Source organism: Bactrocera oleae, chromosome 3, assembly GCF_042242935.1.
Source record: "Bactrocera oleae isolate idBacOlea1 chromosome 3, idBacOlea1, whole genome shotgun sequence".
NCBI lineage: Eukaryota > Metazoa > Arthropoda > Insecta > Diptera > Tephritidae > Bactrocera > Bactrocera oleae.
The window spans coordinates 68,711,250-68,728,724 of record NC_091537.1 but is presented as its reverse complement, the minus strand read 5'-3'; the positions used below and the strand labels follow the sequence as shown (position 1 = coordinate 68,728,724).

The 17,475-nt window shown below is 32.1% G+C and overlaps 1 protein-coding gene across 8 annotated transcripts in view; it reads right to left on the bottom strand.

Annotated features, from left to right (window-relative positions):
* The window catches only part of sNPF (short neuropeptide F precursor), a 164,802-nt gene that overhangs the window by 25,285 nt on the left and 122,042 nt on the right, over positions 1-17,475 (bottom strand). For 7 of the 8 annotated variants that reach the window (XM_036361789.2, XM_070106792.1, XM_070106793.1 and 4 more), the window contains exon 2: positions 5,471-5,500. The exons of the other annotated variant lie outside the window; for it this stretch is intronic. The gene's annotated coding sequence lies outside the window, so the exon portion shown is untranslated. The remainder of the gene's footprint in view (positions 1-5,470; positions 5,501-17,475) is intronic. 8 annotated transcript variants of the gene reach the window in all.

Sequence of the window (17,475 nt, the reverse complement as noted above, 5' to 3'; positions counted from 1 at the left end):
AAAAAGAAATGAAAAGGCGGACTAAGATATAAGCATTTCAATAACTACTACAAGTATTTTACTTTAGGTAATTTTTATGTGAGTAATATAACAAAGAATACCTCTAGTATGGAATTTAAATAAAAAGGTATAAATAAAAATACCAATTCTTATACTTTAAATTTTAATACAATACAAAGCGGTAGAAATGAAATTCAAGTTGAAGCATATATTACCGAAAATGTCTAACTAGAAAATTGCATACTATGGAATTCCCTGAAGTAACTCCCTGCCAACGTTTTTTGGCGCCACTTAAATCTATTTAGTGCACCTCCAAAATCGTTAAAAATGCAAAAGCGTGAACCATAATAATTGGAGAATGCATCTCAAATATGCAAGAGCAGAACAAGAGCAACAACAATATCTACACCACTAGCAACGAAGCTATGTATGCATTTGTACAAAGCCACTCAGAAGCATAAAAGAGCCAAGAGCAAACGCCTTCAAGCCAAGTAACTTTCACTTTTCTGAGTGCATGTGGGTATAATGTTACACACACACATGCATGTGTGTTTATATATTTTTAAGAGTTGGTGAAAGCTTAATAGCGGTGCATTTCTTTAAAATTTCGAGCGCTGGCGTTTTGGGAAAGTAATTTTCGCCCCTTAAATGAATACCCTGATGCCACTTAGAGTGTAGAAGGGTTTTAAAAATTCATACGTTAAGTATTGTATCCAGCAAAGTTTAGATAATTTGTGTGAGTAGCTGAAGGGAAAACTGAACACAGAACTAATCGCTGAAGTTTTGCTAATATATTCTGGGAAATGTTGCAGACAGGTATTCTTGTAATCTCAAATCAATTGCACAACAACTGACAAGTATTTATCTATGTGGAGAAATGAGTACAGCGATATTTGGACTGGTGTTGGCAAATTTTTTAAATAAAAGTTTATATGGAGTACTGCAACTAATAAGCGTACCAAATAAACGGATGCCTTTCACTTCTATCTTAATTTCTATACAGATTATCTTATCATATTCCAATGAGTTAAAAAAATATTTTAAAAATAGTACTATTTATTTTAATAAAATATTGAGGGATCATATTAAATTCAAAAAGTTGTATTTTTAGGTTAAGTGAATTTAATTTTTTTTTAAGGTGAAATATTTTTACTATATTGTTTCAAAGCTTGCTTTCTTGGAAATATTGTTTAAAACATAATAAAAGAAAAGTAAATCTGATTATGCAAGATTTTAAGTCGAGTGTACAAAAATTCATAACTTCATGGAAGTACATTTTATAGTTTTTAGGAAGTGTTTGCGCTCAAGATAGTTTAACATATTTTCGAAGCTAGACTTGTAGGATGAGTTTAGTATAAGGTAGTATCGCTAGTCAACATAAAATAGTTGAAGAAGGAGACTAATTTACTTTGACTATTTATACTAGCTTAAGTTTGGAATTAATCCACCTTTTAGTCGACCTATTATTGACATTCGTAAGACGGGTCGAAAAGATCTGTCTTGTCCAAATTTGGGTCATATAGCTCGACTGGTTTGGGAAATATATACTTTACCACGGAATATGTGTACCAAGTTGCATCAAGTTACTTTAAGTTTTACTCAAGTTACAGCTTGCAGGGCGAACAGTCACCCTGACTTCAACTCGTCTTGTCATCCTGATCATTTATAAATATAACCCTATATCTATCTCAACAACAACTGAACAAAACGATTGTACTCTCTAGCAACATGTTGCAAGAGTATAAAAATCTTACTCCTTCCATTATTACTTGGAAAATACACTTAAGAAGGTCGTGGGAAAATTTCAAGCCAATCGATCCACCCGTTTCGGAGAAATTTTTGTTACCGACTCTGCTTTTTACAAATACCCTCATATCTCTGAAACAATTAGCTGAATTAATTCCAATTTTCGGAGAATGTTTTACAATAAGGGTGCCTTTAATATAAATGCAAAAAACACGATTTATTGGAATTCGCAAGTGTAGTTATCTTAAGGGGAACAAGTCTCCCTTTTTTCAATGCTTTTTGAAACCATTTAATTAATCAAACCATGTTCACGAAAACAGCACCCCTTTAATATTTACTTTATAAATATCTGCAAAATAACGCGCTGGTAGGCGTATACAATAGATATCCCTTACGCGAAAATTCAATGATATCCTTGGTTTGGAAAATTTACAACTTTTTTAGTCAAACGCAATGGGCGTTACTAAAAAAATGTAAAAGAGACTGGCACATTTCATTTAAAATACAGTTTGCAGAAATGCACAAACAACCATAATGAAATGACGTCACGAACGTAATGCTCTCTTTCTCTGCTTTAAAATGTAGATATGAGTATATATTCACTTATAGATATGTACTGCGGCTTGGTCTTTACATACATTTGTATATATGTATGTGTGTATGTATAAAAGCCAAACCAAAAGTGGTTAGCGCGCCCAATACAAACGTCAATGTCATCATTCATTCAGTGGAAATCGAATTTTAGGCATTCGAAAATCCGATGATAAATCACTTTTATTCTTGACAAACGTCGTTCAAATATGGTTCCGTTACATTAAAAGGCTATCACTATATGAGTGTGTGTTTAAGCGTGCGTTTATTTGCCTGCAAGCGTTCGTATTTTGACCAATGACGCAATGGGCGCACATGTAGTCAAAAGCCTCACAAATCATGTCCCGCTATCGTCATGCTTTGCCCTGGCGAAGCAACAGTCTGTTGTGTCTGCCACGGCGTATGAGTGATCCTTTTGTAAATTGACATCTAATGTTTGTGTTTTTTTTTTTGTTTTGGCTAAACTTTATTTTTGCTGTTTGCGTAGGTCATCAAATGACCAAACAATACGCGGTTGTGGATAACAAATGCCAAAAAACAAAAGAGCACGACACGCTTTACGCTTATTGGAAATTTTGGCTGTCTAACGAATAAATGGTTACTCAAATTGTATGGTCAGTCAATGGAAGCGCTTAATTGATGTTGTTGGGAAGTATGTATGTATGTTTACACCAATATATGCACGGTTATACACAGCTTGAAACAAAAATTTTAAGTTGTTATTATCTGAATTGTTTGCGAAGTACTGAAGCCATTGCGAATGTATTATTGATTGCATAAAAGACCTTATGATAAATCCGTTCAATATCTTTATATGTTATTGTACAGAAAAATTGTTTAGGGGTTGGCAATAGTCCTTTCTACATTTCTGTTGGAAACTTACCCATAGCTAAAAGCAAAAAATGGTTGAAGAATTACAAAAGTTTGCTTTTTGAAACCCGTTAAACAAAGAGGAAGAGAGAAAAAAGTAGATAAAAATCTTCTCTGGATAAAACTTCACATTTCTGCTTTACTCATAGGTCATTTAGTAAAATTTTTTTTGCTTACATATCGAATGCACATATTAAATTTGAAAATATTCTCCGAAAATGTGAAGTTGTTCAGCAAACAGCTTCGGAGATATAATATAAGCGTATTTGTAACATTTTTTTAATTTAGTGTAATCGACTCCCAAAACTTTAAACGGTTTAATCGAAACGCTGTTTTTAAAATCGGTAAGAAACATTTCTCCGAAACGACCAGACAAATCGTTTTGAAATTTTCAAATCACCTTCTTAGATATATGCCGCAGGTTATGATCGCAGGAATAAAATTGTTGATAATAATTCCGATTTTCTAAGCCTCTCTGAATTGTAAATTTTTTCACAAAAAACGAACTGTCATTTTTCCGAAAAACAAAATTTTGATTAGTCTTTCCATTATTACGTATATTTATCTAATAATAATACATTTTGTTAGTTTTTAGATTTGAGATAATTATAAGCAAAAAATTATTCCCACCGCCAGACAGCTTTTTTCGGAGATCCTCCATGAGAACGGCTGCGGGATCAAGGGAATTAAAATTTTTTCAAAATGAACCGCCGATTGTTGAAGTACATTAAACTCTGTAAATGTTATTTTTATTTGTTTATTAAATAAAACTCTTTAAAAAAAAAACACATTTCAACAGGCAATGTCGAAATCCAAGTAAATTTCTGATACTAAAGAATCGTATAAAATTGGTTAGAAATTAAAAGTCTGAGCTATACAATGTGTGGGATTTATAACCAGCTCTATATAACTCAACTAATTAACATACTTTGTGTGTTTGTTTAGAATTGAGTTTAAATAAACCTAAATGCTTTAACACTGAAGGTTATGATTTTTAATCGTTCTTATAAGGTAATAAGTACGGAAGGGCTGAGTTCGGGTGTAACCGAACATTTTATACTCCTGCAATGAGAAAGACCATAGGCGGGGAAATATTTTCAGGTGTTTCAAAACTTTATATTAAACAAGGAATGCTGTCATTACAAATATATTATCCCTCATTTTCAATACTAGCCCTCATAGGTTGACCGATATGTTTTGTAAAAAATCAGCCATATGCACTGGGATCCATATATTATATTTGCTGTCTGGGACATTGAAAAGTTATAGTCCGATTTCGACAATTTTTGGGCGTATAATGAAATATCTTCAGAGAAATGTTTGTGCAAAGTTTTATTCTGGCAACTTCATTGACGTTTGATTGGTATACTGTAAAATGAAAGAATTAGATGTAATTTAAAAGCCTGTTATATGGGCAGGAGGCGTCGTTGTCGTCCGTTTCGTCCATTTTCACAGCGAATAATAGAAATGCGTGGGTAATGTAATACACCAAATTTTGATGAAATTTTAGCAGTTTTCAACATAATCGATATATGGGAAGTAGGCGTGGTTATTATCTGATTTTACGCAATGTATTGAGATATGCTAAAGAGTCTTCTTGTTAGTCTTTGGGAGGTATATACATTGAACCTATTAGGGAGCGGGACCACGCCCACTTTTTAAAGATCTTCAAACCACAGATGGCTTTCCTTAATGCGATCCCCTTACCACACACTTTATATGTTTTCGTTTAATGGCGTTTTGTGGCAGTAGTCCTCTTACGCGAGTATGTAGAAGTTTCACCAAGGTATCTCAATTTTTACTCGAGTTATCGCCTGCACGCTCAGACGGTCGATTAGTTTTAAGTGATACAAAAATCGTTAGATGAACAAAACTATTATACTCTATAGCAACATATTGCGAGTATTAAAAAATGGATTGAGGTATTATTCTATAATTTTCACATGAAAATTGGAAATGTCTATCGGCTATCAGATATTTTTTAAAGAGATGACATGGTTTTGAAGATAGCATAGCTCTAAATATCCCGGCTGATGCTGAATATAGCTTTTTCGTACGTCAATTCAGGAGATCTTTACGGCAAATCTTTGACATAAATAATTGGTTCTCATAAGCCTTGAAGACAAACCCGCGCTGGAATTATTGAATATAGTACTCGAGTTAACTTTATAGCGCATCTATTAAGAAAAATTTTATTTCCAAAGGGCAAACTGGATCTCCATCTATTTAATGTGAAAATAAATACGATTTTTATTGCACTTACCGATACAAGTATGTCAAAATCTGTGCAAACCTGTGAAGAAAATAAATTAGATTACAGCACTATTAAATATAAAAAAATTAATTTACAATGATTGATGTGAAAATGTTTTGTTTGAAATCTATTTTAAAACATAATAAACAAATTAGATAATAAAATCATAGTCTGACTTATATTATTGATCTCCAGAACAATTATTATATACGCTATATCATATGTTCATATTTGTTGTGTTTAGGTAAATAAACAAATTTAAAAATACATTTAATATCGCAGTAATACATGTAATTACATGTTTTGTAATTAATTCCTAAATAGGAGATCTAGAATATGTTGCCTTTTGAGTATAATAGTTTCATTGCTGTCATCTAATAACAGGACTATCAAAGGGTTGTCATTATAACTGATCCTACGTAAATTTACTATTACTTAATTTGTTTTTTTAACAACATTCATAAAATATTTGATTTAGGAAAAATAATGAGTAAAATCTCTTAATTATCCATTTTTTGCTTCAGGTTTTTATCGGAAGGTTAAAGTAGTCTAAAACCGGACATCTGAAAGTATTTATGAAAATGAAACTTTTTACAGATAAGAATTCAATTGAAAGGTTTTAGAAACTTATTCGATTTATTTGAGTGAAATCGCGTTTTTAATCTTAAATCTTAATAACAAAACAATCAAATTAAAACAACATATTCATATCTGCCATCAATTATTCCAGAAAAAAAATAAAAAATTAAACTAAAATATGCGAAAAAAAAATCTTTGACAAGGAATCGAACAAGGTTCGTACCACGAATGTGTGTTGAAAGGAAAAGGTGAATTTTGTATTATTTTAAAAAGTACTTTTATTTCATTTATTTATCAATATCTATTTTGTCCCCTTCAAAGTAATCCCCCTCGGCTATAATACACTTGTGCCAACGCTTTTTCCAATCTTCGAAGCACTTCTGAAATGCGCTTTTCGATACGGCCATCAGCTCTTTCTACGATTCTGAGTTGATCTCATCAATTGGGGGAAAACGCTTTTCTTTCATTGGTTTCTTCAGTTTTTGGAATAGGAAAAAGTCGCAGTTAGCCAAATTTGGTGCATTATAGTGATGCAGAACCAACTTCGCTGCCACACGTTTCATGACCAAAACATTCGAGAAAATATAATGGCATATGCCGATTGTTATGAAAATATCCTCTGCAACTACCCTAATAGTGATTCGACGATTTCAAGAAAAATGTTTGCTTAAAATTTTCGTTGTCATTTACATATCACATTTATATAAGGTCTGTCCGTCATTTGTGCATGTTTTTGTGTTTCTGGTTGCACATATGTTGTATGTATAATTTGAATTATGCTTTCGAACGCCTTGAAAAATATTTTTATTTTATATTAACTATATTCATAATGCTTTTTTTTACAATTCTAAGGCTGATTTCTCTAGTTTACACTAAAAATAAATTGTTTAATGCGTATACTTTCAGAAATTGCATTGAAAAATAAGAAAAAACGTTAACTTCGGTTGCACTGGTGCTATGCTAGTTGTCTGTCTATCCGTCTGACTATTCCTTCGTCTTACATGATATATATATATATATATATATATGCGAACTAGTCCCTTAGTTTTGACATATCGATCTGAAATTTTGCTCAAATAATTTTATCTGCATGAAGCTGGAAGAACCGCAGATATCATACGACTATAGTATTTAGCTGCCATTGGAAGCTTTTTTATTTGTGAAGGGTATTATAGCTTAGGTACAACCGAAATTTTTTCTTGTTTTTTATTGTTTACATACTAGTGTGGCTGAGATCTAGGCTATGTCCACTTTACACTAATAATAAATAAATCGTTCACTGCAAACTGTTGTATCACTTTCTTAAATTTTTTTTTTTCGAAATTGATACCATTCGGCATAATCAAAACTCAAAATTGCTTCCAAACTAGTTTTTTGAAAATATTTTACTGTTGCATGAAATGTTGACATCGTTCACAAGCCAATTAATCGTTCAGCAACAACAACAGCTATAAAACTAAAACTACAAAATACAAGCACTAGGTCTAACTAAAAGCTGACTAAAAACTGACAGCAACAACTTGTGGATATCATGAAAATTCAGTATAAATAAAACAAGAGAATAAACCAAACGAGTATGTTGCTCATACGCCCCGACTTGTCAGTGTAATTTGAGTGCACTTAATTTGTATGTAGCAATGCCGTTCTCATATGGGTATAAATACACATACTGATATAAGCAAAAGTACAATTAACATCGAGAGAAAGAAAATAAAAGCTAACGATGTTGATAGTCATTATAGACTTTTGCTAACTGTTTATTTTGCTGCTGACAGTCATTGCAGTCATTCTACCTGACCTTTTGCTGCCTACAAGTCTTTGCGGGTGATTAAAAGGTGAATGTGCCGCTGGCTTGGTTGACGAGTGGCGCGTAGAGGCGAGCTAGTCCACACGCCATCGCCAGCTGACTCCAGTGGGCTGGTATTTGCACTCACCACCTTAGAATTTTACAACTTCGTGGTGGCTTATGTTTAAAGTACCGTTATCGTATGGGTTTAAGCCAGCCGGCAAATGTTGTCCACACGGCACACGGACGCCTATGCACTAATTTGTTGCAGCTTGCTGGCTACACCTTTCGCTAACTATATAATTCTAAAGAATCAAACAGCACACATTACATTTTATGTACTCGTGTAGTCGGTCAGGTGGTTGCAGCTGTACTTAAGATACGCTTGAATACACCTCTTTACCGTTCCGACTTGATTTTATTTTGCTTTCGTATTACCGTTGTTCGATGCGTTAAGTGTGTGTTAAATGATGAAAATTATTTAATGGGGGAAAAGTCTTCTTTTTTGTTGCTTTTTGCAATTTTTTATTTATTGTGTGTTAGTAATGATTATTTGAAACAGCTTGCAATTAATTGTGTATAAAAAGCCAATGATCCAGTACAAACATATAGGTATATATACCGATACACAAGTTATGTTAGTTAGTTAATGTGGTTTTAAGTATATCATAGATGGCAAACAAATACCTAACTTGCTGTATAAGAGGTAATACTATTCGAGATTTTAATTGACCTTTATTCTCCTATATTATCATAGTCTTAATAGACACAGTGTGACAGCCTAAAAAGCGATTTTTGGGAATTATAACCTATCGACTTTTTAAGTTTACACTAGGTATGTTCCTTAATTAACTTTCATGAAAGAAGAAAACATGTTTTTGTTTTCTTGAATGTGAAAGTAGTTTTTCAGTTGTCTATTCGTTATCTAGTAACTTTCTATTGTGAAATTAAGAACTCTTAAATAATAGAATTTCAATAGAACTTTCAACAAGTTCCTAATATACGTTTCAACATCTTACAAGAGATGCCATCATTGTATTTTATTTGAAAAACCACTTCTCTATAAAACTCTTTTAAATGTTCGTCATTTTGTAATTTGATTGAAGTTAAGTTCAACATCTACGTGATTTACTAGCAAGTTTTAATATATTAAGATTCAGATTTTTATTTTGTTATATAATATATTGTATGTGTTCTCAGAATCACTTTCGTCTGTCAAGGCCTTCTAAAAAAAGTGATTTCAAAGATTGACACAGTAGCCGCCATTTTGTATGAAAACGTCAATAGAAAATGTTTTTTGAAAACTCCAATACATGCTTAATAAAGCTAGAATAAAAGAAAGTATATTTCCATTTCCTTTCTCCTAGAGTAAATTGTGACGATAAACCTCTCAAATCCACAGAGGGTTTTAGACTGGCTTAACCCATAAGTATGCTTCTATTAAATTATAATTATCCCATTTTTAGGGTCACTAGTAGTCGAAATTCGATCAATAGAAAATACGAATACGACACTACATTTCCAAAAATAATTTAACTAATTAAATGAATGTGTGTTAAGTGTGACACGCAAAGGAGAAATAACATCGACCAATGAAAACGCGCCTCCGCGCTTGTAGTTGTGTAGTCGCTAAATTTTGAGCTTCACATCATTATCAAATATGCTAAAGGGGATATGCATCGACTTAATAATTTATCAGTTATTTTCCTAAAAATTTTTTAATCTGAGAAGCTAAAGATAATTCTAAGATATTTTAAGGATACTTAAAACAATCGGTGATGGGTGTTTGTAAAGTATAGGCGAAAACAAAATACTCACTAAATTAGCAAAGCAAAGAAGTTGTTGTAAAAAATTAACAATTATAAAATTGACTACCGCAAAAAGATCTACTGTGATTAGACTCTTGAAATCGCTTGCGGTATCGAACAACAGCAGTTAATATCTTCCATAATAGATAAGAAACTATATTCTTTTGCATTCTTTCGAAATACCATATGCTTTTCCTTTTCGCTTTCTGATTCCACAGAAATGCAGAATCTTGCAAAGATAACATTCACGATTTTGGTTACAGCATTTTTCAATCTATTAAGAAGCAGTTTGTAGGTAATTTTTTTTTTATATCTAACTTTCTTCAATTACTAAAGGAAGGAAAAACACATTGTTTTTTGTTTTCAAACCTTAGAAACGAATGTTGGTAAATATCTAAAGAGAAATTGTATCACTGTCTATTGCTTAATCAATTTATGCTTGCGAATTTCTTTTTCTACATTGTATCGACCCTGTAAATGAATTTATTGACCGAATTTCATAAGGTAATAGACGCACACAAAATTGCATTGAATTTTTAATATTTGATATTCAATAAAATGGGTGTATTTACTCACACCACGTGTATTCAACACACATGAGCAGGTGCAATAACTGAGCACTTAAAAATCTGCATGTAAGATGGTTGCGAGTTAATTGATGTGCACTTGACAGTTTAGTTAAAGCGTGCATATATACTTATAGGTATATATTGTATATGTATGTATTGTATAATTGCATCAGCCATAAATTGAATCATGGCACAACAAATATGGCGTATTTTTTTCGAAACATCGCCAAAATTTGACCGAAGCTGTGGCCATTTGTATAATCACGTCAACCACGTCTGCTACGGTGGGACATACAGCTAAATATTTTGTAGGTAAGTAAGACTTAGGTTCATCATAACTTCTGGTGGCAATTAAGATTATTAAATTGGAGGCAGTTCAACTATTTTCAATTCAGAATAATTTCCAACATCAGATCATCTTGCAGAAGAAAACGAAAGAATGGATTAGCAGTTAAACACTGGCCGTCCAACACTGTCAACTCCACACTCTTTAAAACGTTCGAATTCCCAACACTTTTATTCCGCCAACAAAAGATAAAAGATGAAATTGAACACTTTCTTCTTCGCTTGCTGAAGCACAAAGTAATGAATGGAAATTACAGCGCTCTTACCCCTGTAATTTAATATCTAAAGTAAATCTTGTAATAGATCATTAAACTAGTGAGTACCTGTTAAGCATTGAATCATATAAGTTCTGCGAATTCCAAGTTTCACATGGTGAGGGCTATAGCCTCATTTTTATAGACATAAAATATATAAAAGGACCCCATTAAACATCTGCTATTACGAAATAGCAGATAGATGAAATAAACTAAAGGTTCGAATTGTTTGGTGGAGTCTTTTATTACATTTCTTTTGAGAAAATTTGCCATAGTAATTGATATATTAACGTGAGAATTTTCGATTGAAAACTAGGGTTCTTTTCGTTTATTATTTATGTCTTTTGTTTTTTTAATCTGGTTATTTTAATATTTCATATAAATTTTGAGATCATGTAAAAAAGATGTCAACATAAAATTTGTAGATCTTTTTATTACTACTCATATTTGTGCTCTAATCTTAAAATTAAATTTTTCTAATCAAGTATTTAACTTTTTTATTAGTTATCATTTTATTTTTAAACTTTTCACTATATTTAATATTTACAAAATTCTTCAAAGTACGAGTTCATGCAAAGTTAAGAAGCACATATATTACTTTTCTTTAAGAAAATTCCATAAAATTACAGCGTGTGAAAAGAAATCACAACATAACATATTTGCCAAAGAATCACAAACTAAACCGAAAATATCAAATTATTATTAACTCGATAAAAAACTTTGAAAAATTTATTCATATTGAAGAAAGGGAGAATAAAGAAAAATCAAACTGCAATCAAGCCAGTAGCGATGCGAAAAAGTTTTTCAAAAAAGAGAGGAAAAAATAGAAAATAAAAACAAAATCACAAGCCAAGGACAACATGAACACCTACTCACACATATATATTATATATATGTATATGTATAAATATAGTATAGGTATATAAGTACAATTGTCTAGCAAACGAAAGGATACGCATATTTGTGAGATACTTACTTGCAGCATACCGCATGCCACATGTTGCACATATCAGCAATTGCGTGTCACGTGTAATTTACCCAGCGGGCAGCATAAGCAACCACAGCAACAACAACTGTTTACGCTGTAGCAGTAATTTGAATGGAAATAGTCAGGCCAACAGCGAAAACAACCACAACAGTAACTTATTTATATACAAATACCAAATAATTGCTTTGCCCTGGGGAGATGAGACGTGTAAACATGGTTCTCAGCGGGTTACACGCCACCACACACAACTACATACATGCGGAAATTTGTATTACACAATGCCATTATTGTAGCAAAAAGGCGAATGTGCGCGCAAAGTGGAGGCAATAAAGTCGCCAAAGCGAATTGAAACAATAATAATAATACAACTAATAATAATATTGTGTAGCATATTTGTTGCACATTGTTTAACTACTACAAGTACAATGGTTTTACATATGTTTAAAAGTGTAAATATGAATGTGAGTGCAAAACTGCCGGCAAGTGGTGCGTCATTGTTGAATCAGTTCTTGGCGGTATTATGATTATTACATACATACAGGACCAAGAGTGTATATGCAATGTGTTTTAGTGTGTGCGGCTGCGGAAACAACTGTAGCTTAACATATCTACTTGTGGTTTTTGTTGTCTTTGTGTACTTTCGCATATCTTTTGCCACATAATTTGTTTGGTAGTAATGTGAATGGAATGGTCAAAAATTGTGTCCATTTATTTGATAAAGTTATCAAATTTGAAAAATTTAGTAGTTAAAATGTTTTGTTTTGAAATGAAAATACTAATTTTAAAAAATCGATGAATTCAAGGTAATTTCAAATCGGTGATTAAAAGCGATTCAACTAAAAAATTGAGTTATATCTTAGCTTAGTAAAATATAACCTATCAAAACGTTAACGCAGATTCACAAATACATTTTATAAAAAAGGGAGGAGAGATATGAACGAACTTCACATTTTTTCGGAGAAATTTTTCGACCTTTTATATCAACATCTGGGGAAGCATCGAAAGTCGGAGTGCTGAGCTTTAATACGCTAAACCTAACACACGCTCAACACTTATCTCTTCCACGGAACCACCGGATTAATTATCACTTTATGGAAGTAACAAGAAATTTTAAGTCTCTAGCCAATGCTTTAATGTTCAGCGCCTGGATCCATATTGAAGTACAATATAACCGATCTCATTATATTTTCGAGTAGAAATTTCCGGCTGAAACGCTTGCAGCCTTTATTTGTTGTCATGTATTTCAAGTGCTCCTTAAATTTGAGTTTTTAGTATAATATTACTTCGAGATACTTCAATTGTGGTTGTGAAAGAATCTCACACCCCCTATGGTGTGCGGTATTCCTTCTTCTACTTTTCTTGTGCTTATGAGCAAGTCTTCCATTTTGAGCTCAGCCAGTTTTAAGCTCATGGAGGAAAACCATTGGCGCCTACCGTTTATGCACTCATTGCATTTGCTCCGGAGGTCATCTAGATGTTTAGCACCTGCTACCACTGTAAGGTCATCCGAGTATGCGATTAATTGCATGGCTTTTGGTTGGTGTCTCCTTAGCACCCCATCATACACCGGGTTACATAAAAGGGGGCCTAATAGAGGTGCTTGAGTCATCTATTGTAAGGACTGATGTAAGTAAAAATAGTTTAGAAATAAGCCAAAAGTACCTGATGAAAATGTCATATACCGAATTTAGTCAAATGTGTTGTACTGACTTTCTCATATTTCTTCGAGATATATCAATTTTCATTACAATGATTGCTTTCATGGATAGACGGAGGGATAACAGATGGACAAATATTAGGAAATCAATTGGCTTACTTTTATCTTATGTGCAAATAAAGCGAAGGGTAAAAAGTGTCTGTTTGTAAGCGTATATATTGAATATTCTTAAACGAGATGCCAGCTGCTTGAAAATAAAATTTACTTCAATATGTAAAGGAGGAATGGATATCAATAGAGAGGTATTTGAAATATATATTTAAGAACTTTTAAACTTATAGTGTTGTAACCATGTGGCAACTCCGTAAAAGAAGGAAAATTACCCTTTAATGTTCGTACATATTTCACATGATATGAGATAATTATTGAGAAATTTATAAAAAAGCCTTAGATTTTATATCCTTTTAATATTTCTTATAATCAGAATAGATTATTAGAGCTAGAGCTGCTACCAATATAAAGAAAATTCATCTTTAAATCATTTTTGTATTTTACGTAAAAAAACTAAAATATGGGTAGGAAATCAGAAGGGTTTGAGAAAGTTTAATGCTGGGATGTTTTGAAACTTAGTTTTCGACTCATAGGTTTCGACTCGGCAGATTTCCATTTTATATCGCGTCTAACGTTGATAAGTTTAAAGCAAAGGTATATGAATCCAATGTATGATAACAACTATTTTTTAAACACACCGAATCAGAGGTTCAATTTTCAATTTCAATTAAATTTGTAAAAGTTTATATGCGAAAATGTGATTATGAAAGTTAAATTTTTCATGATAATGTTTAACAAGATAACAAGACTTTTTATCTTACTTTTACTTAATTTCCCTATCTATTCGATTATACAAGCCTGAGTGTGGGCATGAAATCGACACCATCGAAATTATGTGTCTGTTAGTTTTAATGAAATTACTTTTCCTAACTAACTAACTTACTTATTTCTTCCCTCATTTTATTAACATTTTGTATCACCTTAAATAAATGGAAAGTTCACAAAAATTTGTATTACGTTCTGTCACAAGTCAACCAGGCAGTCTTTGTTAGAGTATGCGCCTAATTTTATACTTCATTCTCATGCTACACCAGCCAAATAACCAGTATAATACACTCAATAAAAGCCGCAATAAAAGGCAGTCGGAAAACTGATTAAGCAGTGTGAAGAAAGTGTAAAATAGTTTTACAAAGTTTTCAAATGCGTTTACTCGCAGCAGATGCCTGAAAGTTTAGTAGCTCGAAATTTAAAAAAAAAAAACATTTGGACAGTGAGCAGTGAAAGCAGTCTATTGCGAACTTCAATAAAGTTTAAGAAAAAATGATGAAAAACAATTTAATTTTGTATATACATTTATAATTTCAACCGAATAAAATAAGCTAAGCTTAATAAGCTTAATAAGCTACATTGTTATTAAGCGTTTTTAAGGGTTACTAAAAGCTTTCTATAATTTAGTTTTAAAACTTTTAAAGCGAAAGTTGATTTTATGCTTGAAAGAAAATTGAAAATTTTTTTATTTGTGACATCTGGTTGGCTCTACTTAACAAAAATGCAATTTAGATGTAATTTTGGCTGTAGGAAATGAAAGTAAATGAAATGAGGTATTTAATAAATTTCAAGTTTGTTGTGTCCATATAACTGGCTAATGCTATATAGGAAGCTAAATATTGTCCACAACTACTTAAAACTCATTATTTCCCCAAATACTATGCCGTCAGAATGAGTAATGTGCTTCAACATTTATAGTACATTTACTGTGGTTTATGTACATCATTCCTGCATATTTTTAGGCAGAAAAGTGGTTTTTATTAGTACGAAAGCAAAACTAAATAAAAGATAAGCAGAAATTAAAGTGAATCTACTCCGTTATAATCAATACGTTGCTTCGATTATAACATATAATAATTATAGCCTACTTTTAGGCTCACTAACTGGTAAAATGCCAACCAAGATACCAGTGATCAATAATATTTAAATAAACTTTTGATCATACTTTATTATTTTGATGTCTTTAGAAACGCAACTCAAGTTTTTATTAATTTATCCTAATAGTGATAAGCGCAGATTAAATTTATTGAAGCTCCACCATTTTTGTGCAGCCTACCATTTATTGCCGGAAATTATAGGAGGAAAAAAATTTTCACGCACAAATATTTCAATCGCTAAATAGTCAGCTGTCAAATAAATAAGAGTGCAATTTAAATGCTGGCATTTTACATTGCAAATAATCGGCGCTTAAAAGTATGCATGACATTTATTGACGTAGAATTTTCTGGCAATTATTAGTTCTTATTTCTTAAGTGAGTTAATTGTATTTAAGTGATTTTGAGACACAATTTTTAGTAAAAGGTGCCACCAGATTAAAAAATAAAATAAAATAAGCAGTTTTTTGAGGTATAAGGATTTTAAAAGAAAATAAAATAAAGTAAAATAAAATTGAATAATATCAAATAAAATGCAATAATATAAATAAAATTTATTTAAAAAAATAAAATAAAAACAAGTAAGGAAGGGCTAAGTTCGGATGTAACCGAACATTTTATACTCTCGCAAAGTCCATTTGACTTTGTATACTCGTTTGAGATTTCTTTGTGGATTGGCTGATATTTTCGGTAGAAGGTCAACTATAGGCACTGGGGTCCACATATTTAGTACTTAGGGGCTTAAACAGTTTTGGTTCGATTTAGACAATTTTTGGTCACAAGGTGGCATACTTTAAACGTATTATTTACGCAAAGTTTTACTCCGATATAATCATTGTTGCTTGATATGCATAATGGAAAGTGCAAGAAACAGATGGAATTTAAAATGGTGTTACATGGGAAGTAGGCGTGGTTGTAGTCCGATTTCGCCCATCTTCGCACTATAACATAGAAGTATAAGAATAATGTTACGTACCGAATTTGGTTGAAATCGGTTAAGCAGATCTCAAGATATGGGTTTTCGCCTAAAAGTGGGCTGTGCCACGCCCACTGTCTAATTTTGAGCGCGGTTCCTATAAAGTCATCTCATACCATCCCAGAGATAAAATTTAATGTCTCTGGCGTATTTAGTGCTTGATTTATCGCGCTTTTAGTAGTTTTTAACAGTACCGTTATATAGGGAGTGGGCGGAGTTGCCACCCGATTTCAACTATTTTCACACTGTGTGTAGAGGTTCTAAAAATATTTACTTCCAGTGAATTTTGTTATTATAACATTAGCGGTTTAGGAGATATGCACATTAAACCTATTAGAGGCGGGACCACGCCTACTAAAAATTTTAACTGCAGATGTCCCTCCCTAATGTAATCCTGTGTACCAAATAACAGTCTTATATCTTATTGCGGAGCTTAGTTATGGTAATTTATAATATACAGAAATATGTCTACCAAGTTTCAGAAAGATATCTCAATTTTTACTCAAGTTAAGTTACATCAACGCATTTTTTGTAAAGAGGCCTAAATAGCTGGCCTAAAAAATTAAATAAAATTAATATACATTTACAGAAATCAACGTAAATTAATTGTTAACGATTCATTTTGAAAAATTTCGAATTCCCTTGATCCCATAAGCGATTACCAAATGAATTTGTTATAACTATAGATGAATTTAATTGCAAATATGTTTCGAAACTATTTTTCGGATCAACTTCAAATTAATAGTATATAATAATATTTTAAATATTTGTATGTAAATTATACGAATGTAAATTACCGTAAAATTCTCATTATCTTTGCAAATTGCCGTCTATACAGAAAACCACCGTTAGCAGTGTAGCCCGCACAGTAGTAACTCACAAAACTAACCTCATTTTCGGTTAGTATGTACAGCTAGTGCATAACTGACTGACGGTCGCCTGCAACTATGCTACAATGTACAGTAAATTTATTTACAGCAATTTCAAGCATTGATGAAAAATATTACCGCTACGCTGAGCGATTGCGGTTACAAAGCGAATGCGAAGAGACGCGTAGTAAATTAAGGGAATTTAAGAAA